The 26,471-nt window shown below is 45.7% G+C and overlaps 1 protein-coding gene across 3 annotated transcripts in view; it reads left to right on the top strand.

Moving 5' to 3' along the window:
- The first annotated feature begins 1,722 nt into the window (after nucleotides 1–1,722).
- Nucleotides 1,723–26,471, top strand: part of EPN2 (epsin 2) — an 85,734-nt gene continuing 60,985 nt past the window's right edge. For 2 of the 3 annotated variants that reach the window (XM_080680388.1, XM_080680387.1), the window contains exon 1: nucleotides 1,723–1,871. The gene's annotated coding sequence lies outside the window, so the exon portion shown is untranslated. The remainder of the gene's footprint in view (nucleotides 1,872–26,471) is intronic. The other variant, XM_080680386.1, reaches the window with a different exon arrangement.

Below are 26,471 nucleotides of genomic sequence, written 5' to 3'. Positions count from 1 at the left end.
ATAGGCCCCTGTGTCTCAGTGTCCCGCGGTAATCGCTGCAAGCACCTCTGAGAGAAAGCTGCCCTCGAGTTTCACCCGCTGCCAGACAGTCCAGTTTCTCCCCAAATGAGTCTGGGTCCCCAGAGTCTCGCCTGGAACTGGAGTTCAGTGCATTCGGGAGCTTTTGTCTCCCTCCCGCTTGAGAAAGCCAGCCGTGCACTCAGTTGCCCGCCCTCTCCGCGCGTCTCAGTGCCTCTGCCTCTTGCAGCTCCTCTGAGTCTCAGTGTGCTTTTCTCTTTCCTTCTAGTTGTAGAATTTCCACTCAGCCAGCCTTCCTGTGGTTCTGAATGATGTCCGTTTTGTCTTTTAGTTGTAGTTTTGAAATTGTTGTGCAAGGCAGCAGTTTAGGTGCTTACCTATGCCGCCATCTTGGTTTCTCCTCTCCTCCCTCTTATATTTTTGCTGGAGAAGGGAAGTCCAGTCTAGATCCCAGCTTGTGTGAACGGAAGAGATGCCTTGGCCATCTGGCTCCTTCATAGGAGGAGTATGCAGCTCATAGAAGTGCAGCGAGCTGCCTAGTCCCCGAGTGAGTGAGGGCAGAGTGATGGTTCTGGATACAGCTTTCCTGACACCAGAGTTTGGCATAGTGTTGATATTGTCTAGCAACAGGGATGGTGCTGTCTGCTGTCTGCCAATCTAGCAGCCCTGATCCATCCCCAGGCTCTGCTGTGAGGGGTCTATGCAGTGCCCACCCTGACTGGGGCAGGTTAGTCAGCTGGGAGGTCCTGAGAACCTCCTCAGGGTCTGCCATTTCTCAGCTTTCTTTGTCTCCTTCTGTGCCAAGCACCATGCTGGGCACATAGTTGGTGCCTTGTGGGCACGGGTTTAATCAAAGGGAAGAGGCAGTTCCTGTTGTTCCTTTGAGAGTGTGAGGCCATGTGAAGGGGCAAGGCTGCACCAGGGGCGTTTAATAACCCCTCACATCAGGGTTATGGTGAGCTTAGAGGCCCCACCTTTTCAGTGCCACCGCCCCTCTGGCAGCCTAAGGAAGCCTATGCATCCCTTCCCGGAATAACTTTTGAGCGTGTTTTATTGAAGTATAACACACACAGATTAAAGTGCACACATTTAAAGTATACACCAGTGAATTTTCACAAAGTGAACACTTTTGATCCCCGCACCCAGCTCAAGAAACCAGGCGTGACCTAGCGCTCCAAGCAGCCACCTCACCCCTTTCAAGCACCACCTCTCAAGAAATCTCTGTCCCAATGTTTACTGCAAGGGTCAGAATGCGCGTGTTAGCTTAAGATGCCGTGATCTGTGTGTGTGAGGGAGGGTGGTGAGGTGTGTCAGGAGTTGCAGGATGTGCATGGGGTGTGAGGATTTGTGGGGGATCTGAGTGAAAGTCGCAGAGTGCATGGTTTGGGGTATGAATTTGCCAGGGTATGTGTGGCACTTGGGATAGTTGGAACGCGTGAGTGGGCGTTGGGGGAGTTGTTTAGGGGATTCCGGCCAAGGTTCTGGGGAGCTGTGGGACCACTGGGCAATCTGCGTGGGGTCGTGGGAAGGTGGGGGTGGAGGCTGCAGGGGGCGGGGCGGAGCCTGAGAGACGGTGGGCGGGGGCCGGTGGGCGTGGGGCGGGGCCTGGGCGACAGTGGGCGGGACCGGCGGGCGCGGGGCGGGGCCTGGGCAACGGAGGGCGGGGCCGGCGCGCGCGCACACGCAGCCGGCGCGCCCCCTCCCGGCCGCCATGTTGGCTGGTGAGTGGGTGTCAAACGGAGCTAGACGTGCTGGCGGCGCCGGCGGCGGCTCCGCGGGCTCCGGTTGCTCCCGCCTCCACAGCGCTATTGGCGGTCGTGGCCGCGAACCCGGGCCGGCCCGAAGGAGCGGAGGTGAGCCGGGTTCGGGACCGGAGTGGGCCCCAGAGCGCGGAGCGCCCCCCTCCCCCAGGGGGCGGACGCCTCCAGAACATAGGCGTCCGCGAAGTCAGCCCCCCAAGCGTGCAACCCCGCTGCCCCAGCTGGGTCTACCCCTCTGGCGGGACCCCTTTCCTTCCAACCAGACCCCGCCCCACAGCATGGCCCCCTCCCTATCTTCCCGCTGCAAGGACCCCGCTCCCCGACACACGCGCGCACACTCTCCATTTCCTATCCGGGGGCTCTGCGTTTTATATCCTGGGAGTCTGGAGTCCCCTCTCGGCCCTCACCTCTGCCTCAGTCTGAAGTGACGCCGCCCGTTCTCCCAGAGCACTTTCCGCTCCTCCCGGGCCAGGCGCCCCTTTTCTCGGGAGCCGGGTCTGGTCTCCCTCCCGCCCCCTTGTGGAGCTCAGGCCCCATCCCTCCTGGAATCGGAGGAAGGGTTCTCTGTGTCCGGGATCCCGGCCCGACCCCGTTCTTCTTCGGGCTGGAGCGGGGCCCCTACCCCTCCCGAGGGACCAGGTTCTCCCTCCCCACCCCCACCCCCAATCCCTCCACCTCACAGCGGGGACGGGGGCGGCAGAGCCAGGCTCCAGCTGCCTTTTGTTCCGCGTGGGATGGCAGAGACCCCCCTCCCTGCTCGGCTAATCGGGTGGGGGAATGGGTGCGTGGGGCCCTGCTCTTCCAGGCAGTCTGTGTGGAAAGAGGCCCTTCCTCTCTCCCCCAGTTGGGCGGCTCCCCGGGAGCCGAGCGCGTTGGAGAAGCTGGTCCTTCCTGGAGGAGTCCTAGCCCAAAGGTTTTTGTTTGCGTCCCGGAGTTGGTCAAGTGGCTTTCTGGAAAGGGCAATTTGCTCTCCCCCAAACCCCAGCATTCCTCCGCCCAGGGGCTTCGTGTGGGGCCCCTTCACAGTTTTGCAGTCTGTGTTTGAAGAGAAGATGGGGCTCAACCATCTTTGGGGTTCAGATGGGGAAAACTGAGGCCCAGAGAAGCAGTGATTCGCTCAAGATCACATAGCGATTCTGTGGCAGTGCCAAAACTAGAAGCTCCCTCTCTAAGGCTCTCCCCATAACGTTATAGAATTTTTATAAAAAATCATTTTAATTGATTTTTAGAGAGAAGGGCGGGGGGGAGAGAAACATCGGCACACCAATCAGCTGCCTCCCTGTATGCCCCCTACCGGGAGATCAAGCCACGAGCCTGCAATCCAGGTGACCCTGCAATCCAGGTGACCGGGAATCTTACTGGCAACCTTTTAGTGCACTGGATGGTGTCCAACCTACTGGGCCACACCGGCCAGAATTATCTCCCTCCTCTTAAAAATTTTTTAAATTAATCCTCATATTTTCTCCATTGATTTTTTAGAGAGAATGGAAGGAAGAGAGAGAAATATCACGTGATAGACACATGGATTGGTTGCCTCCTGCACGCCAGGGACCAGGGCCGATGGAACCTGTAACCCAGGTACGTGCCCTTGACTGGGAATTGAACCTGAGACCTTTTGGTCTGCTAGCCTATGCTCTAACCACAGAGCCAAACTGGCTAGGGCAGTCCCCCTCCTCTTTTATTTTTAACATTCACACGAGAAAATGGTTAGGAGAAGATGAGAAGTATGATTTCTTTATTTCCACCTCCAGAATATCCCTTGTAAAGAAGGGATTGGACTGGGGGTTAGAATGATTTTAAAAGGTGAATTTTAATATCCATGCCCTTCCTTTCCCTCTGCAACTGCCACCTCATTACATGTGCATCTTGTAGCTCTAGATACCAGATGGTAGGTGCTGACAAAATCATATACTGACTGAATCCTGCACAGCACCCATTGAGTTGGAACTGATAATTAAGTTTTCATTGTATTTAAAAATTGAAAGGGACTATCGTTTATTTCTGAATAGTACTTGTTCTAGTGTTTGTGTTTGAAACGATTGTGTTGGAGAAACCACCAAAATCGTCTCATCTTTTACTTATTTGTATTTTTACATTTAGAAGCTATTTTTTTTTTTTTAGTTGTAATATTAGGCTCATCATCCTTCCCAATCTTGCTGGTCTAGTCTTTTGTGAGCATTGAATGTGATACTGGCTATTAAAGCATTTGGTAAGTGCAAACTACTGTAAGGCAAGATTCAGGATTGCATCCCACAAACGTCTGGACCAGGAGCAAGTTTGGATTGTCCTGTGGTTTACACCAGCTTTTTGCCTCTCTGGACCCTGAGCTTGGCAGATAGGGGGTTCTGTGGAGAATTCTCTCCCAGCAAGGTGTGTGCCAAGCACCTGTGTGAGATGTGAAGAAATGTAAACCTTTCAAGTAGTGATACCCAGCACAGTGTCTGCAGTCTTGAAAAATGTATTTCTACATTCTCTGTAGAAATACAATTGCCTCTTATGTCTTCCATAATAAGGTGTGGATTTCCTGAGCATTGGGATTCTGATCCTGCAAAAGCGTTTGCACTGTTTTGGGGACTGATTTGTTTTAATTGCTTGGCTTTTCCTAAATTTAAAGGGTAGACGGTGGCAGCTTCCTCTTCTTCTTCCGCTTCTGCTGCTTCTGCTTCTGCTTCTCCTCTTCCTCCTCCTCCTGCCCCTCCCTTCCTCCTTCCTTCCTTCTTCATTTCATTCAGAGGAGTGGCACCTTTCAGATCTTTGTGGACTAAGTGCTAAGAGATTATCATGTGTGGGGTTGTCATTGTTATACTGTTGGGAAGCACATTAAAGCCCTAGCTGGTTTGGCTCAGTGGATGGAGCGTCAGCCTACAGACTGAGGGGTCCCAGGTTTGATTTCTGTTGGGGGTGCATGCTGGGTTGTGGGCTTGATCCCCGGTGGTGATGTGCAGTGCAGTGATTATCTCTCATTATTGATGTTTCTGTCTCTCTGTCCCTCTCCCTTCCTCTCTGAAATCAATACTAATATATATGTATGTATGGTGTGTGTGTGTGTGTGTGTGTGTGTGTGTGTATATATATATATATATGTATTTTTTTTTTAAGTTTTCAAATGTTTTTGGCAATTGTTCTTATCGTTCCCCAGAACCTTCCTGTTGAATTGGTGGAGCATGGATGAGCATGGTAGTTACCATTTTATGGCATGAGTACCCGGTGACTGTGAGCCTTGGAGAAATAAAAGGGCTTGGATTTGGGGAATTTGAGGTTAGAGAGGATATAAAGAATCACCTAGTCCTGCTCCCTGTTTTCTGTTGGACATTCAACCTATGCCTTCAGTTTAAACGTCTGTCAAGCCTTTGCCAGCCAACTCCATCAGTGTTTGGGCCCCTCTAAGCCTGTTCTGTATGCCTCACCAGTCTGTTGGAGCACTTATCACAGTTGTCTGTGTATCTGGGGCTCTTGTGACACTGACATCTTTGAAACCAATGATTGTCCTTTTTTTTACTTCTCCAGCACACAGCTCCGTTTCTGGCACATGCATGGTAGGTGCTCAGTAAAGGTCTGGGGTATGAATAAATAGTCCTGGTGACAGGGGAACGACCTTTTATTGATCTTACTACAGGCTCCACTGTTCTGTCTTGTTCTTGCAAAAACCATTGCTGTTTGTCCAGCAGTCATATGTCAGTCAGGTGGGTATTATCCTCCTGTTACAGATGACGAAAATGAGACCCAGAGGCCCAAGGTCACACAATCAGTAAGTGATGAAGCTGGGATTTGAACAGATCTGTTGGATTCCAAAATATTATTATTACTGGAGACCTGGTGCACAAAATTCATGCACTTGCGGGGGGGTGGCCCTCAGCCTGGCCTGCGCCCTCCCGCAGTCTGGGAGCCCTCGGGGGATGTCCAACTGATGGCTTAGGCCTGCTTCCCATGGCAGTCTGACATCCTTAGTGCTGCCATGGAGGCAGGAGAGGCTCCCACCACCGCTGCTGTGCTTGCCAGCTGTGAGCCCGGCTTCTGGCTGAGTGGCACTCCCCCTGTGGGAGTGCACTGACCATCAGGGGCCAGCTCCTGCCTTGAGCGTCTGCCCCCTGGTGGTCAGTGAGCATCATAGTGACCAGTTGTTCTCCTGTTTGGTCGATTTGCATATTAGCCTTTTATTATATAGGATTATTATTATGTTTTTATTGATTTCAGAGAGAGGAAGGGAGAGGGAGAGAGAGAGAAACATCAGTGATGAGAGAGAATCATTAATCAGCTACCTCCGCAGTCTCCCTTTTGGGGATCGAGCCCAAAACCCGGGCATGTGCCCTGACCAGAAATCAAAACTTGACTTCCTGGTTCATGGGTTGATGCTCAACCAGTGAGCCACACTGGCTGGGCCCAAAATATTATTATTCCCATTACTTCATTTGAAAAATCCAGTCTCACAGGAACGAAGATACTTGCTTAAAGCCCTACTACAAATGGATAATGGACTGAGGACTGTGAGATGATGTAATTAAGATTGGTAAGGGTGGGAGAAAGCACATTTTATTTTTGCAAAATGCATTGTTGGAATGACTGTTCACAGCCATCTGTTGAGTTTCTGAAAATTGACAAACTTTCTGATAAGTTCGTCAGTGGAATTAATTAGCTTGTTCAAGTTGTCTAAAACTAGAAACTTAGAAAACAAAAACAGTGAAATAAGTGTGCACGTAGTTAAGTAAGTGTATTCAGTGTCAGCCACCTATGGACTTGTTTGGGCACACCTATTTTTTAGTCAGGCAGTTAAGTTTTTGATGTCTTAAAATGCAAAGCTATTAATAGCAGCTTTTGTGTGTGTGTGTGGTTTTTCACATAAAATTTTATTTTGTGTTCACATGGACACACTGATTCATGAGTGGAAAATCTGAGGTCCAGAAGAGATGTAACCCTTCCCGCCCCCCCATCATCAGTATTGAGCATTTATGGTGCACTAGGCACAATAGAACATACAAGAAAAACATTGTCCCTGCTCTGGAGGAGCTTACATTCTAAAAGGAAAAATACACCTCTTTTAAAATGGTACTTTTGTTTGGTGTTTTTGCAAGGTACTGAGGTTATAGTTTGTCGGGTAAGCTTTGGGTATAACAGCCTCGTTATTTAAAAAGAGAGGAAGCCTGGCTGGTGTGGCTCGGTTGGTTGTGTCGTCCCCTGCCAGTTCGATTGCAGGTCGGCACATTCTCAGTTTTGGGCTTCATCCCCAATGGGGTGCATGTGCGGGAGGCAGCTGATCGATGTTTCGTTCTCACATTGATGTTTCTCTCTCCCTGTCTCTTCTCTAAAATCATTAAAAACACATTTCAATCTTTTTAAAAAATAAAGACGAGAGGAAGAGGAAGGATTTTAAAGGCAGACAATGACAGACATTTGGGATAGGTGTTGTTCACAGGGAGGTAACACAATCTCATCAACTAAGAAGAGATTTGCTGCAGTAAATAGGACCAGGGAGATAGTGTGTGCCATGCAAGCAAAGGAAGCAGCGTGTCCTTAGACACTGAGTGGAGCCATAAAGATCATGCGGCCTTTTTTCCAAGTGCAGGGCCACCGGGTAGGAATGATTGGTGACAGAACAGAAGGCTGGAAAAGGAAATCCTATGCACCTGTCAAGTAGGAAGAAGAAAGGACCAAAGTTGGAGGCAGGCTATAAGTGTATCAAGAAATTTTTAAAAACAAAAATGATTTGGAAGCACAAAACTTAACAGTTAATGCTACCTGATGATATGATGGACTAAGAACATTGTGGCTTTCAAAATTAGAAAATGCCATATACTACAATTTTAAATGGAACACGTTACTTTTTTCCAATCAATCCCCCCACCTCTGAAAAAAGCAACAACCAACACCTTTTTTTTTCATGGGGTTTCAGGTGGAGTAGTATGGGACATGGTTGGAAACAGAAGTTATATAGGTAGTATTTTGTTGTTATGATAAACTTTGTATTTGGTTATTTAATTTATTGAGGTGACATTGGTTAATAGGATCATATAGGTTTCAAGTGAATAAATTTGGTAAAAGCCCATTAGCTGCCACAGGGGAAGAAGGAATAAATTTCCAAAAATGTACAATTTCCTTTAGAGAAGTTTCAGAACCAAAACACTAATATACATGAAAAGCTGTAGAGAAGTAGTTGAAAAGTTCATTCATAAAGTTTTTATTCCACTTACAGGAACTCAATACTATATTCTTAACCATTATGCTGAGATTGTTCATGAAAATTTCTTGACATTAAAAATAGCTGAAGCTATTTTTACAGCACATGCATGTTAGGCAAATATTAAAAAAATGACTAAAACAAAAAAGCTAAAAAAAAGTCAAATCCATGGGCCTTTTTGTTTTACTGCTGTGCGTGATATACATGAAGTAATGGATGTCAAGAAGTTCATTTTACTGTATCTTCACTTGTACATTTGTTCTTAGGTTGCCTAAAACATTTAAATACAAATAAAATGAGTGCAGCAAAAATAATGAAAGTAAACAGCAGGCAAATTGACAAATAATAGAATGTAAATCATTTCTGCCCTTTTCCAGGGTAGGCTGGGTCACAGCTAAAGGAAGCCTGCTGCAGCTGTGGTCACAGTGTCACACTGAGACAGAGTGTCCACAGACACTCACCCACTCAGCATGGACTATCCTGGGAAATCCACTTCAGCCCTCTGAGAGCGCCAGGAGGTTAGGTAACTTTTGAGGAACTGGCACAGCCAGGAGTCAAACCCAGGTCTGTGTGATTCCCAAACCTGGGTTCCTCCTATTCCACCAGCTCCTGTAGAAAGCCCCACAGTGAAGGGGCTCCCCATTGTATCTTCATGGCAACTCAACTGGTAAATGGAGCAGGGAAAAGCAGGCTGATGCATGGTTCGGATTTAAAAGCATCTCTAGTTAATCACTTCTAAGTACAGGACTCATCCTTCCCTCACTCCCACCCCTCTTCAGTTAATGGCATCATTGCATCCTGGTGGCTCAGTAGCTGAGAGCACCAAATGGTACAGACAGTTTGGCTACAAAGGCCGTGCGACAACTAGCTTTGGAATCTCACTGGGTACATATTGGCCTTCTCACAGTGGGGCGTTGGGCATTGTAATCACTGAGCTTCAATTTCCTCCTCTCTAAAGTGGGGCTAATACCGGTAATAACCACTTGGCAGCAGGGTAGTGGTGTTTCTCAGACTCCAGTGCACATCAGAATTACCCAGAGAGGCTGTTAGGCACATTGCTGGGCCCCACCCCAGAGTTTCTGATTCTGTAGGTCTGGGCTGAGGCCTGAGAGTATGCATTTCAACCAGTTTCCAAGTGTTACTGATGCTGAAGAGAAGGTGTGTAAGGGGTCAGCATCAGCAGTTTCTTTTTGCCTCAGATGTGATGTGCCTCTGAGTTGCTCAGAAGATGGTGGCGTGGCACTTGGGAACTTGGTTTCTCAAAAAGCTGTTTTCACCTTATTCCTGTGTGATTATAATTTGGACTGGCGTCACAGGCATCATCACTCTGTGGGTTAGTCGAGATGTTTTCCTTAATGAAAGGAATGTAAGATGTCGGTGCCCTTGAAGAGGCAGTAAATCTAAGATTGTTTGAAAATCCAATTCATTCCTGCACCTCAAGCAAGATGTTCACTGTGAAGGCTTTTTAGATAAGCAGCTGGGAAAAGGCCGGGGGAGTGAGGTTGGGCACCGAGCAAACTCCCACAGGGTAATTAGGGATGGCTGCTGGCCTTACTGGAAGTCACTCCTTTCCCCTCCAACATTTCAGATTGATTTAATATTCTTTGGTGCTTAGAGTTTGGAGAAAACATTGTTTTTTCTCCAGTAGTGATGTTAGGTTGTCCATGAAAACCAAACATGTGCCCTGATGGTTTTAGGATGTCTCCTGTGTGTTAGGCCTTATGCTACTTTGTTTATACACAGTATTAATTTAATTTTCATCGTGATGGTGCATGGCCTGTCACTATTTCTCTTTTTGATATGCAAAAACGAAGGCTCAGAGGGGCTCAGCAGCCTGCCCCAGGCTACACAGTCCTCAGTGCCCCAGCTGGTGTTTGCTGCCACCTGTGTCAGATTCAAAGCCACATTATTTCCACTACCTCACGCCCTAGCCATTCCAGGTGCTTCCATTGCCTCATTGTTCCCTCTCTGCAGCCCTGAGAGGTAGGCATTTCACAGATGAGCAAGCTGAGGCTCAGAGGGGGTCAAGCTTGCTCATATGCATCCACTCTGAATTCAGTCCCACTTGTCTGATTTTGGAGCCTCATGAAGCTGTTTCTATGACAACACCTCACCTTCTTATCCAGGGCTACAAGTGTAAGTTCTAAGACCAAAGCTGCCTAGATGAGCACAACAGGGACCTGAGAACACCCCTGTTGGGTTGGCTGGGAGGAAGTCTTTGTGGGTTTGTAAAGTTTTTTTGTGTTTGTAAAGCCGTGTTATAATAATTATCCAAATTGCTCTTTGAGGAAAGGGGCCATTTCTTTTCAGCCTGTAACCCCGAAGCTCTGCCCATTGGTTCTGTAAACATGACACAGGGAAGTTAAGGACTGAAAACCTTCTGGTGATGCTATTGTTTAAATATGATAAAATTCATAAAGAAGAACTTGATAGTCTTAAACAGTTACATGTAAAAAAAAATATAAGCATCTCCTTCCTCAGTAGGCTATTAATGCATGACTTCTAGTAAATGGGTCATTTTTCTGATCTTACAGTGTATGAGTAGACTGGGGTGTGATCACTTTCCCAGGGTTTGAAAATTGCCTGCAGTTCCCAAGCCAAGGATGATAAACAGCTATGTGTCCATACCTGTCCTGCACTCCTTGGAGGCCCTGGAGGTTTGGACTCGAGTGTATTGTTTCGTAAACTCTTTAAGACTCTGTGGTGAATAAATCATGAGAGCTGAAATTACTCTTCAGAGTCTGTCCCCTCCTCCCCCAACCCTGTGGTCATAGCAGTACAGGGCACCGACAGGCTGGAGAGACTCCTTGGAGAGCAGGTCCTCCCTGAGTGCCTGTTCCATAGATACCCAGAGCTGTCCTGGCATAATAACAATACTCTGGATCCAAAAATTTGGGAAACATGAGCAGAGAAATAATTTTTATGCTACTTTATGAAAGGCAGTCTGATTGATGTAGAATTATGAGCATCAAATCAAAAGGCAATTTCATGACAGCAGGTCAGAATATTTGAGATCAGTGTCAGCCTGGAAAATACGCAACACCTGGTCTCAAGAGTCAAAATGATGGGTGTGAAATGCCATGTTTCTTGCCACCAAGAACTTAGTCTAACTGCGAAGACAAAGGTAACAGGGAGAAGATAGGATTTGAGCTGCACCTCGAAGGACAGGGAATAGTTTCAGGAGTGGAAGGCAGATGGGAAGGTATTTCAGATCGAGGGAACAGCGCAAGGCAAAGCTTGGGGTGGGCCTGGGCTGGTGGCTGCGTGCATGTGGGGTGTGTACTCGGTGGGTGCCTGATGGGAGCAGTGAGGACCTAGGTGGCAGAAGCCTTGGAACATGGTGGTGCTGGCAGTAGGGAGCTCAAGTGTTTGGGGAGGGACCCTCTGGCAGAGGCCTTGCAAAGTGGCATAATTTCTGTGGGTGAGGGCCTGGCCAGGCTAGCTTTCTGAGACTGGATACATTGCAATTCTGGAGACAGCACAGGGGTATGTGTCAGAGTGAGGGGAGGCCAGAGTCCACTTCTGTTTGGGGAGAGGTGAGGGCTTTAGGGCCTCAGCGCTGGCTGGGAAGTGTGGGTGTGACACCTGCAGTTCTTAAAAAAAAAAATTTTTTTTTTTAAATTGCTTTCAGAGGGGAAGGGAGAGGGGAGAGAGAGAAACATCAATGATGAGAGAGACTCATTGATTGGCTGCTCCTGTAGGTCACCCACTGGGGATCGAGCCTGCAACCTGGGCATGTGCCCTGACCTGGAATCGAACCATGACCTCCTGGTTTGTAAGTTGACACTCAACCACTGAGCCACACATGCAGTTCTTATCCTTGGGTGTACCTGTAAACCACATGACCCGAAAACTTTCTAAAAGTGGGGTCTATGATGGGGCCCCACTCCAGACCATGGAGGCAGGAACCAGTAGTAATTTCTGAAGTACTCCAGATGATTCTAATGGCTTGTGTGGGCTGAGAAGCTGAACTGTGTGCTCAGGGGGCCCTCTGGGAATGTCACCCATTAGAAGGTGGGAGAAAATTGAGCCAGAGAGCACAGGAAACCTAATGAGGTGTGAGTGCTGGGGCCCTGAGTACTATAGAGTAACTGGACAACTGAAGAAAAGAGGGATGACAGAAGAGGTGAAATCAGATGGCTACCTGGGCTGAAGTCTGCCTTAGCAAACAGAGTGTAAACAAGGTGAGGACCAGAGAAGAGATTGTGACCCACCTGTTTGGTAGCCCTTCTTCAGCTTGACTTTGAGCCAGGTTTATGGAGCAGGGCACAGCAGGTGCTTGTCTGCATCCAGGCCTGCAGCCAGGTTCCTTCCTGTGCTCTTAATTGAAAGATAGACACTAGTAAAATTTAAACTAAGTAATTATTTTGAGATAGTTGTAATTTAGAGTTCCTAATTTAAATAAATTAACTTTAGTAAAGATCAGAAGTGAGGTTTTATCTGGTGCATTTAATAAATATCACAATTTATAGTAGTTACAGAAAAAATTAGTTTATAGACCAATTCATTCAGTCTTTATTTTATGTTTACCAAGCACGTATGTATTATGTGTTATAGTCTGGGAATACATAGGTGATAAGTTCCTGCCCTCAAGTAGCTTATGGTCTGCAGAGAGTGGCTCCTGATACAGGGACAAGTAGCATCAGCCCCCGGGAGAGAGAAGTTTAGACGGCGGTGTCAGACACTGAGAATGAACCTGAGTGTCACAGAGGCTTCAGAGGAAGTGATATGTAAGTAGAGTTTTGAAGGAAAACTGAGAGTGGGGGGCAGAGTTGGGAAGACTGCAGGCAGAGGGAACGGAGCTGTGTCCAGGCCTGAGGGAGAAGTGTCCAGCTTGGGCTGAGCAAGGAGGAAGGGCTGGACATGGGGCAGAGGTGCAGCCACAGGCCGGCCAGGCAGGACAGGTGGAAAGTTTAGTGAGATTTGAGTTGGGCTGTGGTTTTCACACAATCTTTTGGTGGCGAGTATGCAGGAACCTGGGTCCTCCTCTCTACCTCTAATCAGAGCAGCTCTGCTCTGATCTGAATGTGGGGAACTAAAATGAGCTTATTTGGAAAGTTTTCTCTGCTGTTGAAAAGAAATCAAAGTGATCTCATTGCAGTGGGTGCTGGGAGGCACTGGGCAGCAGAGTGCCCCAGAGGTAGCTGGGATGCAGGGAGGGACGAGGCTTCCCCAGGGACCTGGAAAAGCTCTCACTTCTTGTTGTTTGCAGGAGACAGTGGAGTTGAAAAGGATTGTGTTCCATCCTCTGCTCCGAGCCAGTTTCTCAGGTCCCAGGTAACTCCTAGGTGTGTGCTGATGCTTGGGAATAGAACTCCTTTCAGTAAGCATTTTTGTTTTCCAGAACCCCCTGGAGGATTTTGTGCCCCATTTGTAAAGATGAGGGGCCTAGTAGTTAACTTGGAAGGCATGGCAGGCTCTGGGCTGGGTACTCAGGAGAGGACCCAGCCCTTAGATCTTCTCAGTGTGGACTAGACAGAAGTTGTCCATGCTTCATCCACCCCACAGATGCATTTTGTTTGGGCTGTACTGTGCCTCCTTTTAAAAGTTAATATTGGTTGCTGTAGTAGTTTCCTGTGGCTGCTGTCACAAATTACCCCAGACACAGAGCTTGAAACAATGCAGTTCTGTAGGTTAGAAGTTCAGCACTGGTCCCACTGGGCTAAAATCCTGGTGTAGCCAGGGCTGCGTTCCTTGTGGAGGCTCTAGGGGAGGGTCTATTTCCTTGCCTTTTCCAGTTTCTGGAGGCTGTCCATGTTCCTTGATTTGTGGTCCTTTCTCTCTTCAAAGTCAGCAATAGCCAGTCCTGTTCTCCCACTGCATCACGCTGATGCCCTTTCTGCCTCCCACTTCCACTTTTAAGGACCCTTGTGATTACCTTGAGCTGACGGGATAATCCAGGATCCTCTCTCTCTTTTAAGATAAGCTGATCAGAGGCCTTAATTCCATCGGCTACTTCAATTCCTCTTTGCCATGTAACCAGGGGTACAAGGTGGACATCTTTGGGAGGCCATTATTCTCTTTACCACAGTTGCCAAAATGAAAATCAGATCTTACATAGCAATTCAGACTTGCAGCTTCATTGACAAATCAGAACACTTGGCAGCTGGGGGCCTGCACTGTTGCCTGGCAACACTGGGTCAGCGCCAGTGTTGGCCACTGTCTCTGGATAGGGTTGCGTTTACCAGTTCTCCAGAACCCCCACCCCTCCCATGATGCCCACTCATTTTTCTTCGTGGCTTGGGCCCTGCTTTGGGGACCCAGGACTGTACACAGAGACCAGTCATGGCAGTGTCAGCGCTCAGGGTGGGGAACTTGCTTACCAACCTGTGCTGTGCCCTCCTTTTTGCCCCTGTGCCCCGTCCCTGCCCCCAGACCCTTTTCACGAACTCCCCTCTGCCTGGCATATACCTCCTCTCCATGCCCCTCTCACTCCCCAACCCAGGGCCCTACGTTCTAGAACATCTCTGGTACTGCTTTAGGTGGTATTGTTTGTACCATAACTTCTTGTTTCCTGTCCCCTCCTTTTCTGGCAAACAGGGTTCATACATTCTGTTATTTTCCATTGGCATTTGTAAAAAGCAAGTCTTTATAATACACCTTTGGAGCAGTATTCATCAAGAATCAAGATCACACAACAAACATTGAGTCAAGTATGTACTGTGAACCAACTTTCCTAGACAATAGGGAATGTGATAGAGACACCTGCCTTGCCCCTCACCCCCCAAATCTAATTCTAGAAGAGGAAGGAGGAGAAACAATAGGCAATTGCAATATTAACCTCCTACGGCATTTAGGAGGGGTCTGACAGCATACTGCCTCCTCGGACCCTGGCCTGAAGGGAAGCTCTGTCTGCAGTGGTCAGGGATTCTAGGGGCTCTGTTAAAGGCATTTTGGTGAAAGGTTCCCTCATTTCCAGACATCGCCTAGACCCCAGGTAATAGCTGAATTTGGGGCGGGCATCTCAGAGGCCAAGATAGCAGATTGGTTTGCTGTGTGAAGGACTAGGCTAGACACCTCCAAGTGCTACTGTCTGGCATTCTGAACGGGGGCCTGGTGACTTTCTGCGGGGTCCTTGGTATGGCCTCTCGCAGATGGGCCTGCCCTGGGTGAACCTGCACTGTGAAGCTCAGGTGGAGGGCACTGGGTCAAGTCTGAGAGTTTGAAAGTTTAAGTTCTTTATCCATGTTAAAGATCATTACAAGCTTGCTTGAAAACAGAGCACAACTTTTCATTGTGGAAGATTTCTAACATATAAAAATAGAAGAGTTCGATGAACCCCATCACTCAGCTTCAACAGTTTTAATCTAGGCTCCCCCTTCTCCCATTGGATTATTTCAAAGCAGATTCCAGACTTCAGTGATAACTGCTTCAGTGTGGATCTCTACCAGATATGGACTCTTGGTAAACTTTTTTTTAAGTCAGACTGACTTCCAGCAGTCCTGATTCTGACTTTTAAAAAAAAATTTATTGGGTGACATAGGTCAACATGAACATATAGGTTTCATGTGTGGATTTCTAAGTTACAAAATCTGTATATAGCACCATGTGTCCACCCAGAGTCAAGTCTTCTCCTGTCACCTCAGTTTAGGACCCCTCTTCCCCCCCGACAACCAATACACTGCTGTTTGTGTTCATAAGTTTCAGTTTTATATCCCACATATGAGTGAAATGGTATGGTTCAGCTTTTTCTGACTGACTTATTTCATTTAGCATAATGTTCTCAAGGTCCATCCATGTTGTTGTAAATGACACAATTTCATCTTTTCTTATGGCTGAGTAGTACTTCATTGTGTATATGGGCCATGTCTTCTTTACTCAGTCCTCTATCACAGGGCACTTTGGCTGTTTCCATGTCTTGGCCACCATGAATAATGCTGCAATGAACATAGGGATGCATATATATTTGCATATTAATGATTTCGAGTTTTTTGGGTATATACTCAGGAGTGAGGTTGTTGGGTCATATGGTAGCTCTATTCTTAACTTTTTGAGGAATCGCCAGACTGCTTTCCATAGTGGTTGTACCATCTACATTCCCACCAGCAGTGAATGAGGGTTCCCTTTTTTCCACAGCCTCTCCAACACTTGTCATGTTGATAAGGGCACTCTAACAGGTGTGAGGTGGTATCTCACTGTAGTTTTGATTTGCATTTCCCTAATTGCTAGTGAGGTTGAACATCTTTTCATATATCTATTGGCTGTTTGTTTGTCTTCTTGGGAGAGGTATATTTTCAGGTCCTCTGCCCACTTTTTGATTGGATTGTTTATTTGTTTGATGTTAAGTCTTAACAAGTTCTTTATATATTTTGGAAAATAAACCTTTGTCGGTGCTACTATTTGCAAATATCTTCCATCTAGTTGGCTGCCTGTTTGTTTTGTTGTCTGTTTCTTTTGCTGTGCAGAAGCTTTTCAGTTTGATATAGTCCCATTCATTTATTTTTGCCTTTACCTACCTTGCCTTTGGGGTCAAGTCTGTGAAATGTTCTCTACCACTCAGGTCCATAAGTTTGTTACCTATATTTTCTTCTGTGTAACTTATTGTTTTGGGTCTTATATTTAGGTCTTTGATCCATTTTGAATTAATTGTTGTACATGGGGACAAACTGTAATCCAGTTTCATTCGTTTGCATGTGGCTTTCTAATTTTCCCAGCACCATTTATTGAAGAGAATATCTTTACTCCAGTGTGCATTTCTGGCTCCTTCAATGATCTGTCCATATATGTGTGGTTTTATTGCTGGGCTCTCTGTTCTGTTCCATTGATCTGTGTGTCTGTTTCTCTGGCAATACCATGTTGTTTTGATTATCGTAGCTCTGTAGTATAATTTGAAATTAGGTAGCGTGATACCTCCCGCTTCGTTCTTACTTTTCAGGATTGCTTTGGCTATTCTGGGTCTTTTGTGGTTCCATACAAATCTGGTGATTTCTCATTTAACTTTTTTTTTTAATGGCATTGGGATTTTGATGGGGATTTCATTAAATCTGTATATTTCTTTGGGAAATATGGCCATTTTAACTATGTTGATGCTTCCAGTCTATGAACAATCCCATGAAAATGGGATATTTTCCCATTTTGTTGCGTCTTTTTCAGTCTCTTTTAATAATGCTTTGTAATTTTCAGTATATAAGTCTTTCACATCCTTTGTTAAGTTTATTCCTAGATATTTCATTCTTTTAGTTGCTATTGCAAAAGGAATTGTTTTTTTCATTTCTTTACCTGAAGTTTTGTTGTTGGTATACAGGAAGGCAATGGATTTTTGCACATTGATTTTGTATCCTGAAATTGACTATGTTTGTTTATTGTTTCTGATTTTAATTATGTTCTGGGCTTGTAGCTGATTTTTTTTTCAGTTGTGGAATAATCTTTATACAAAATCTTGATTTAGGTTGAATTTTATTAGCATTTATGTTAGGGCAGAACAATGAAAGTTTTGCTCTTTTAAGTTTTACTCTCTAAAATATATATACATTTATATACATATATATATATATAATTTACTGTGATATATATATAAATTATATATATATTATATATATGTATTATATATATATATAATTTACTGTGGTAACCATTTTAAAGTTAAAAACCCAGTGGCATTAGTACATTTACAGTGTTGTGCAATCACCATCACTGTCTAGTTCTAGAACTTTTCATCACCCCACAAGGACACCTGTGCCCACTTAGCAGTCACTCCCTACACCCCTCAGCCCCCAACCCCTGGCAACCACTAATCTGTTTTCTGTCCCTATGGCTTTGCCTGTGCTGACATTTCACCAAATGGAATCATGCAGTGTGTGGCCCTTTGTGTCTGGTGTCTTTCACTTAGCATAGTGTTTTCCAGGCTCTTCCGTGTAGTACCAGGGTCAGGACTTCCTTCTTTTCATGGTTGGTAATACCTGTTGTGTGGCTAGACCACAATTTGTTTATCCATATATCTGTTGATGGACACTGGGGTTGATTCCTCTCTTGGTGATTGTGAGTAGTTGTTACTTTAACTCATCAGTGCTTTGAAATGTGGTGATGTGGTGCGTGGTTCAAAAAGAAAATGTTAAAAAAAGAAAAGAAAATGTCACATGTGGGAGCAGTAGGGTGATTTACTCTTTCATAGATTTTAACACACATTTAAAAAACTCAATACTGAAGTGTAGTGTGCATAACAAAAGCATACAGTACATATTGTCAGAGTGGAAGTGCTCAGAGGTCTCTTCTGGTTGTTTTGTTTTTGGTGGCCATGAGGCCTGCTTAATAGCCTGACTTCTGGGGGACAAACCCTGATCTTAGATCTGAGAGACCACAGCGGGTTTGAGGGTGGTCAGTGGCCTTTCTGAGCACTGGCATCGAGGGAAGTGCTTGGCAGGCTCTGGGACTTTGCTCCCTTCTAAGTATGGGCCCAGATTTGGTGTTCTGGGGCGGTCGTGACGGTTGTGACGGTTATGACGGAAGAGCTTGTTTTCCAGAGCACCGAGCCAGTGGCATTATTCACATAGTCAGTGAAATAGAGGCTGAGCCCTTGTGTTTTCATGACAGCTTCGAGGAGGCTCAAAATGGCAGGTTAGATACATTGTTACCAGTGAAAAATGAAGTGGATTTGACTGCATGTTTTATATGCAGGCATTGATTTTCATTAGGGGGTTATTTCCAGCAAGGAGTTTGCAGGCAGCCCTAAGTAGCCCTGTGCTGATTTGTGGGCACCCTTCGCAAGGCTGCGATGTGGGATGAGAAGTGGCTCTGTGCCACTTCTCAGGTGGTTATGGTCACGGTGTGGGGGAGCATACTCTCCTCTTGGAGGGTGTGAAGGAGTGTTCATCTCGGGTCCCAGGACAAGAAGGATCTTCTGCTGTTTATCCCTGCCTCGCACTCCAGTGATTTTCAACTGGTGTGCCGCAAGCATTTTTAAAACATGCAGTACCTGACTATTTAGTCTGGGGACTGACCTCTTTTCCCTTAGATCAGTGGTTCTCAACCTTTCTAATGCCGCGACCCTTTAATACAGTTCCTCATGTTGTGGTGACACCCAACCATAAAATTATTTTCATTGCTACTTCATAACTGTAATTTTGCTACTGTTATGAATTGTAATGTAAATATCTGTGTTTTCCGATGGTCTTACCAGCCGTGGGCAAACTACGGCCCGCGGGCCGGATCCGGCCCTTTCGGCTGTTCTATCCGGCCCGCGGAGGGTTCTCTTGCTCTCCCCTCCACTCCTTTACTTTGAATTTATATTAGTTCACACAAACACTCCATCCATGCTTTTGTTCCGGCCCTCCGGTCCAGTTTAAGAACCCATTGTGGCCCTCGAGTCAAAAAGTTTGCCCACCCCTGTCTTAGGCTCTACAGCAGCGGTTCTCAACCTGTGGGTCACGACCCACAGGTTGAGAACCGCTTGACCCACAGGTTGAGAACTGCTAGCAGGGTCGCCTAAGACCATTGGAAAACAGATATTTACATTACGATTCATAACAGTAGCAAAATTACAGTTATGAAGTAGCAACGAAAATAATTTTATGGTTGGGGGTCACCACAACATGAGGAACTGTATTAAAGGGTCGCGGCATTAGAACGGTTGAGAACCACTGCCTTAGATTGTTAAATTAAAAAAAAAAAAAAAGTACAGCCAACACAACAATAGTCTTCCAGTGTGAATGAATCAAAATTACTCCTATTTTTTTTCACATCAGCAAAAAATATAATGTATTCTTTGGTATGCCGCAGAATTTTAGTAATGTATGTGTGCCATGAGATGAAAAAGGGAGAAAATCACTGTGTAGACCAGTGGTCGGCAAACTGCGGCTCTTTGGCCTCTTGAGTGTGGCTCTTCCACAAAATACCACGGCCTGGGCGAGTCTATTTTGAAGAAGTGGCGTTAGAAGAAGTTTAAGTTTAAAAAATTTGGCTCTCAAAAGAAATTTCAATCGTTATACTGTTGATATTTGGCTCTGTTGACTAATGAGTTTGCCGACCACTGGGACAGTGAGTCCTCTTTGCTTTTACCACCAGGAAGCTCAGCTCAGAGCCAATAGTTCTAGCTCTACTGTGGCCTGCACTTTATATTCTAACCTTGTTTTCTGGCTTTACTTTTCTATTTTCCCTTCTGTTTCCCTATTGCCTGTGTTTTCATTTATTTGCTTTTCATTACATAGCAATGCAGTGGATTTCTGTAAGCTCAGTAATTCTTAACTTGTCTACTTTACTTTAAAAATTACCTGGGGAGATTCATTTTTAAAGTGCCAGTGCTTGGTTCCCACCACCTTATGTCTTAATTGTTCTGGGATGGGGCCTGAGCATAAGTATGTTCCCAAAGCTCCCCAGAGATTCAGACCAGTGTCTAGGGTTGAGAACCGCTGCTTTAGGCCATTTCACATATTTTTAGCAACAAGCAAGTGATAAATAGATGAAAAAAAAAAAAGCCTGGTAGGATAGTCAACCCAAAGCACAGTGGTATGAGTTCAGAGAAGCTGAGTAAAGAGAATTGTGTAGCTTCCAGTGGTTTTCTGGGTAGTGAAGCCTGTGGGAAAGCTCTGAGGGGCTCCTCTCCGTGGCCAGAACCTCTGAAGGTCTCGGGCCTGCTTAGTGGTAGTATAGCTTTGTAACAAGATCTTCTGGGCTATATAAGTCCCACACTTATGCTTAACACCATTTGCTATAGAATGTAACTACAGAGAAGACCCAGTGTGTAAAGAAAATTTAACACATGGTCTTAGCAACTAATCCAATACCTCCTGCACTTTAAAAAAACACTCTCCCTGCTCGAAAGAGAAAGCAGGAAATTATGAAAGAAAACACATTCTTTCTTGATTTAAAAGCATATATTTTATTGGTAGAAGAAAATGGCAATAATAAGCACAAGAAATCACTATGTAACCTGACTGCAAGTCTTTGGTCAGATTTTAACAATTGAAGAAAGCAAAAAATGTTTCTTTAAGAAACAAAACAAAACCCACCTATCACCTCAAAAAACAAACCAGATTCTTGCCTGGCTGATGTGGCTCAGTGGTTGAGTGTCGACCAATAAACCAGGAGGTCACAGTTCGATTCCCAGTCAGGGCACATGCCCGGGTTGCAGGCTTGAATCCCCAGTGTGGGGCGTGCAGGAGGCAGCCGATCAACGATTTTCTCTCATCACTGATGTTTATCTCTTTCTCTCTCTCCCTTCTTAAAAACAAAAACAAATGAGGACTCCAAATTCTTACAGTTTGGTTGGGCTGAAAGGCAATTTCCTGATTGGTCAGAATGGAGCTGCTCTGATTGGGCGGTGAAGATGTTGATGGTGGGAGGGGGAGATATAGCTGTACAGCTCTAATTGAATGGGGAAGTCTCAGTCCTATTGGTTGAAATAGGAGTCCAGGACTCCTTTATAAGGCTGGCTCAGATGGCAGGAACACAGGCAGTCAGGGAGTTCAGTGCAGGCTACTCCCAGAAGTGCAGTTTTCGTGAGAGGCCTCTGTGTAGAAATGGCTGCTAGACTGTTTTTTAAAATTGGAGCCCAGCTAGCCACCAGGAGCCCTTAGTAGGTGTCTTTTTTTCTCAGGGTCTCTGCCCATGATATGTTAAAGTCTAGTAATTTCCTTCTGGGGTCCTTGGCATTGGTGCTTCGCCTCCCTGTGAGCAGGTCTCTCATGCTGGGGAAAGGTCCCTGATTCCCTGCACATTGGTGTTAGGCCCACCTGGCTGGTCACAGAGTCAACTCCAGTTAAAAGATAGCAACCTTGCTGAAACCGGTTTGGCTCAGTGGATAGAGCGTCGGCCTGCGGACTGAAGGGTCCCGGGTTCGATTCCGGTCAAGGGCATGTACCTTGGTTGTGGGCACATCCCCAGTGGGAGGTGTGCAGGAGGCAGCTGATCGATGTTTCTCTCTCATCGATGTTTCTAGCTTTCTATCCCTCTCCTTTCCTCTCTGTAAAATATCAATAAAATATATTTAAAAAAAAAAAAAGAAAAAGAAAAAAGATAGCAACCTTCCCACAAGACACGACCCCGCCCCTCCCTCCTCCCTCCCCCCCCCGCCCCTCCGCCCCAGGAGAGCAATGGTCCTGCTGTGTTCTGTGTTTAGTGCAGGGCCTGGTAGTGGTGGATGGCTAAGAACAGACTTGTTAAATGAGGTTTGTATTTATGTACCATCATTCACTACCAACTGGTGGATATTTAAGAAATCCTTTCAAATAGAAATTTAAAGGCCACTATGAAGGACCTTTTTTCATTTGGAAGAAAAAATTGGTTTAAAACTGGAAAAGGGAAAACAGATGTCTTCTTTAAAAGAAAAAACTCATCCTTTAACACATTAGCTTCTGAATCAACCTCTCAGAAATAAGAGATTTTTAAAAAACAAACTATCTTGTGAGGCTTTAGGAGTATAATTTGGACTTGGTCAGCTTAGTTCTCTCCTTTCAGTAGATGATGTGGAAATAAGGTTTTGCTGTTGTTTTTGTTAAATGTGAATGCAGTGCCTCATTGTTTGGCATCTTTTGGGCACTGAGTCACAGCAGAGAAGATTTCCAGACAAATGAATATCACCTCTTTGAGGACCAAAGCCTTTCCTTTTCCCTTGCAGCTTTTGTTTTTCCTCTTCACACTTTCTCTGTGTCCTGCTTCCACAGAGGCCGGCTGGCTGGACTGGCACCTGGTTAGGAGGGTGGCTTCCAGGTGAAAGGCGGAGGTGTGCCTGCAGTGAGACAATGGAATTGCTTCATAGTGGGCCTCGGTCCTCGCCTCCTGTCCCCCTGAACGCAAGGAGGAAGAGTCCAAGTTCTCTGTTACTCCCTGTTTGGCCTGTTTTCTGGCTTCACCTCTCACCACTTTCTCTCTTCACTTGCCAAGCTGGGTATTGGAACACCTTTTGCCTGCTGTTTACCCACTTTGGCTGTTTCTTTGCATGGCCCTGGCCTATATGTACCCTTTAGGCTTCCATTGTGGGGTAGGGTTTTTCTGCTTCCGGTGGGCTGTGACTGATTGGTATGCATCCCCCAGCACTGAGCCGCTGTCCGCAGGTAGCAAGTGCTGAGCGCATGCTTGCTGCACAAGTGACTGCTCAGGGCTTCTTGTTCTCCTTGACCCTGCCCCTGATGATAGATTGGAGAGACAGGCCTGCTCAGGGCTGCACTGGGGTGGGGGGTGGGGGGGAATTGTGCAGGGGAGAGAGGTCCCGGCAGGCCAGCTCATACCAGCTGGATTGAGGGTTAGATGGGTGTGTGGATGGCTGGGGAACACCATTCCCAGCCTGCCAAGTGTGAAGTCTGAAAAGGCCAGACACAGGACTGTCTGGTGGTTTCTGGCCTCTGGCTATTGGTGGAAGGCTTTGTTGCAGATTGACAGGAGGAAGGAAAGGCAGAGATGACCCTGGCTGGTGGCTCAGTCCGTTAGAATGTTGTCCCCATGCACTGAGGGTTTCTGTGGGTTTGATCTCGGTCAGGGCATATATAAGAATCAACCAATGAATGCAGAAATAAGTGGAACAACAAAACGATGTTCTTTCTCTCCCTCCCACCCTCTCCCTCTCCCCTCTTCCTTTCTCTCTCTCATAATCAGTAAATAAAAAGTTAAAAAAAGAAAGAAAAGAAAGGCAGAGCTGGGCTGACAGCTCTGCCTGCGCTGCTCACAGCACTGTTTTCTGAGACTGTTTGCCAAAGGCTTTTATGTGGCTTTGGTATTTTTTTTTTAATGAGCATGGGACTTTTTTTTTAAGTAATGCTCTTTGAATATGCACTGCATCCACATAGTCCCCAAATGAGAAGATTAAAGTGTAGTTTACGAAATCTTACCGATCACCTCTGTTCTCATCTTTTCTATCCCCCCTTCTCCCTAATACTCCTTTTTAGTAGTTTGACTGGCTTTCCAATGTTTCTTTGTGCAAATAAAACACACAAATTTACATTCTTATGTCTTCAGTTTTATAAAATTAAAGATAGCACGCTGTACATGTACACACTGTTCAACACCTTGCTTTTTTACTTACCAGTGTAGTCTAGATATTTTCCATGTTGGTATGTGGAGAATCATTGACACTCTCTCTTCAGCTATTAGTATTGTGAAGTTGTTCCTCATTGGGAGGAACAAAAATTGTTCGTTTTTGTTTGTTTTTTAAATTTTATTGTTTAAGATATTACAAATAGTATTACATATGTCTCCCCCCACACACACTGACCTCCCCCTGGCCTCCCCTAACCCCCCCCCCCCCCCCGGCACTTGCGTTTTGTTTTAAATCCCATCTCCTCTACAAAGGCATTTGGGCATGTTTCCAACATGCTGTTTCCTAACAATACCTGCAAGTAGTCGTCTTACTTCGGCACTGTCTCCCACATGTGCAGGTGGATCTGTAGGTATCATCCCCCAGGGACATTGCTGGGTCAGAGGGGAAACACATTTGTAATTTTGATAGATTTTGCCAAATTGCGCTCCACAGGGCGATTCCATTTTGCACTCCCACCAGCAAGTGTGAGTGCTATTTCCCCACAGCCTCACCAGCAGAAAGTGTAGTCAAACGTTTGGATTTTTGCCAACCTGACAGGTGTAAAGAGTATCTCAGTATAGTTTTATTTATTTATTTTTGTTAATTCTCACCCAAGGACATTTTTTTCCATTGATTTTTAGAGAGAATGGAGGGAGAGAGGGAAGGAGGAAAGGAGAGAGGAATAGAAAGAGAGTGAGAACGAAATATCGCCTGCACGTGCCCCAAGCGGGGCCAGGGATCGAACCTGCAAACCAAGTACGTGCCCTTGACTGGGAATTGAACCTGGAACTCTTTGGTGCTCAGGCTGACACTAACCATCGAGCAACACCGGCCACGGCTCAATAAGTTTTAGTTTGCATTTTTCTGAAGTGTGAGCTGATGGTGTTGTCATATGTTTAGGAACCATTTATACTTTTCTGTGGATTTTTCTCATTTTTCTCTTAGGATATTGGTTGCTTATTTCTCAATTTTTGTGAGTGATTCATATTTTTGGAAGGTTAGTTCATTGTGTTACGAGTTGTTAATATTTATTCAGGCTAGGAATTATTCTCATCTAGTCAGATTCTTTTTATTTTTAAGTGGTCAGATTCTTTAGATTACCTCCCCCCCCCCCCCCCGCCCCGTTTCCTGTGTTTGAAGGTTCAGTCTGTGGCCTTGGGACAGAGTCTGGTCCCGGTTGGGACAGAACAACACCATGGCTTTCTTCCAGGATTTTAAGTTAATTGGCCAAAGACATATTTTCAACATGAGCGTACAGTAACATGGATGTGTTTGAGTTTGTATTGTTACATGATGCTACGTATGTAGTATGCGGTCACCATAGTCCTTCATGGACCCAGGAAGATGGAGGTTCCATCCTTTTTTGGTTGTTGTTAACCGCTTTATTAATATATAGTTTATGTACCATGAAGTAAATTTCACTTTTTTGAAATATACAGTTCAATAGTTTTTAGTGTATTTAGAGTTTTTCACCCATCAGCCTAATTTTATTTTAGAACGTTTAATCACCCCAAAAAGAAATCTTGTACCCATTAAGCAGTCATTCCCTCACCTCTTCTTCCCCCAGCCTCTGGTAACTATCAATCTACTTTCTCTCCCTCTGGATTTGCCTAATTCTGGACACTTCACTTAAACAAAATCATATAATATGTGGCCTTTTTGTGTCTGGCTTCTCTCAGCATACTGTTTTCAAGTTTCATTCATGTTGTAGCATGTATCCATTCTTCATTCCTTTGTAAGGCTGAATGGCATTCCATTGTATAGATACATCACATTGTATTTACCCCATTCGTCTGTTGATGGACAGAGCTGTTCCCACTTTTGGGCTGTTGTAAATAATGCTGCTAAGAACACAAGTTTGTGTGTAGGTGTGTTTTCTTTTCTCTTGGGTGGGTAAGGAGGCTTTCATCATCACCATATTGGGAAGGAAATGTGGAGAATTGCACATCGGTGTTTAAAATATTTGACAAAAAGTGACACACTCGCTTCTATCTCATTTTATTGGCCAGTGCCATGACTGACTTCAGAGGGATGAGAAAATGCAGTTTTGTCACAGGCCCAAAAGGAGGTGAACTGGAAATATTTATTTGGTGAATAGAAGTAATTACTACATAGGCGAGAAATGGACGTTCCTGGGATCCAACAGAGTGATTGTGTATGGACAGGTCACTATGAAAGGGTTCACTAGTTCATTAGTGAGGTGGGAATGCCAGGGTAGAAATTATCTAGAACTAACTGTTCAACCTTGAGAGCTGGTTGGTGGAAAGACCTCGAATCTTTCAAGGAACAGCTTAGAAGTGTGTGAGATATTAGAGAGGAAAGGGGCAGCCCCATGGAGTAATGTTAAATTGATTTAGGACTGGCCTCCTCTGAGTTTTCACAGGGGCTTTGTTCAAGAGGGAGCACAGACCTCACCCAGCTCTGCGACTTGTTCTGTCACTCATCCTCTCTCTTCACCTGCAAACACCTCCCTGTAGAACTTAGCACATCACAGGTGCTGAGCACATGGAATGACTGGCAGCCTTGGTCACTGAGTGCAGGCCCGGCCTTCTCTGAATCATTGGATCAGGTTTCC

The sequence above is a fragment of the Plecotus auritus genome, assembly GCF_963455305.1.
Source record: "Plecotus auritus genome assembly, chromosome: 7".
Classification (NCBI taxonomy): domain Eukaryota; kingdom Metazoa; phylum Chordata; class Mammalia; order Chiroptera; family Vespertilionidae; genus Plecotus; species Plecotus auritus.
The sequence above is the reverse complement of the archived record's forward strand: the minus strand, read 5'-3'. Positions and strand labels throughout refer to the sequence as shown.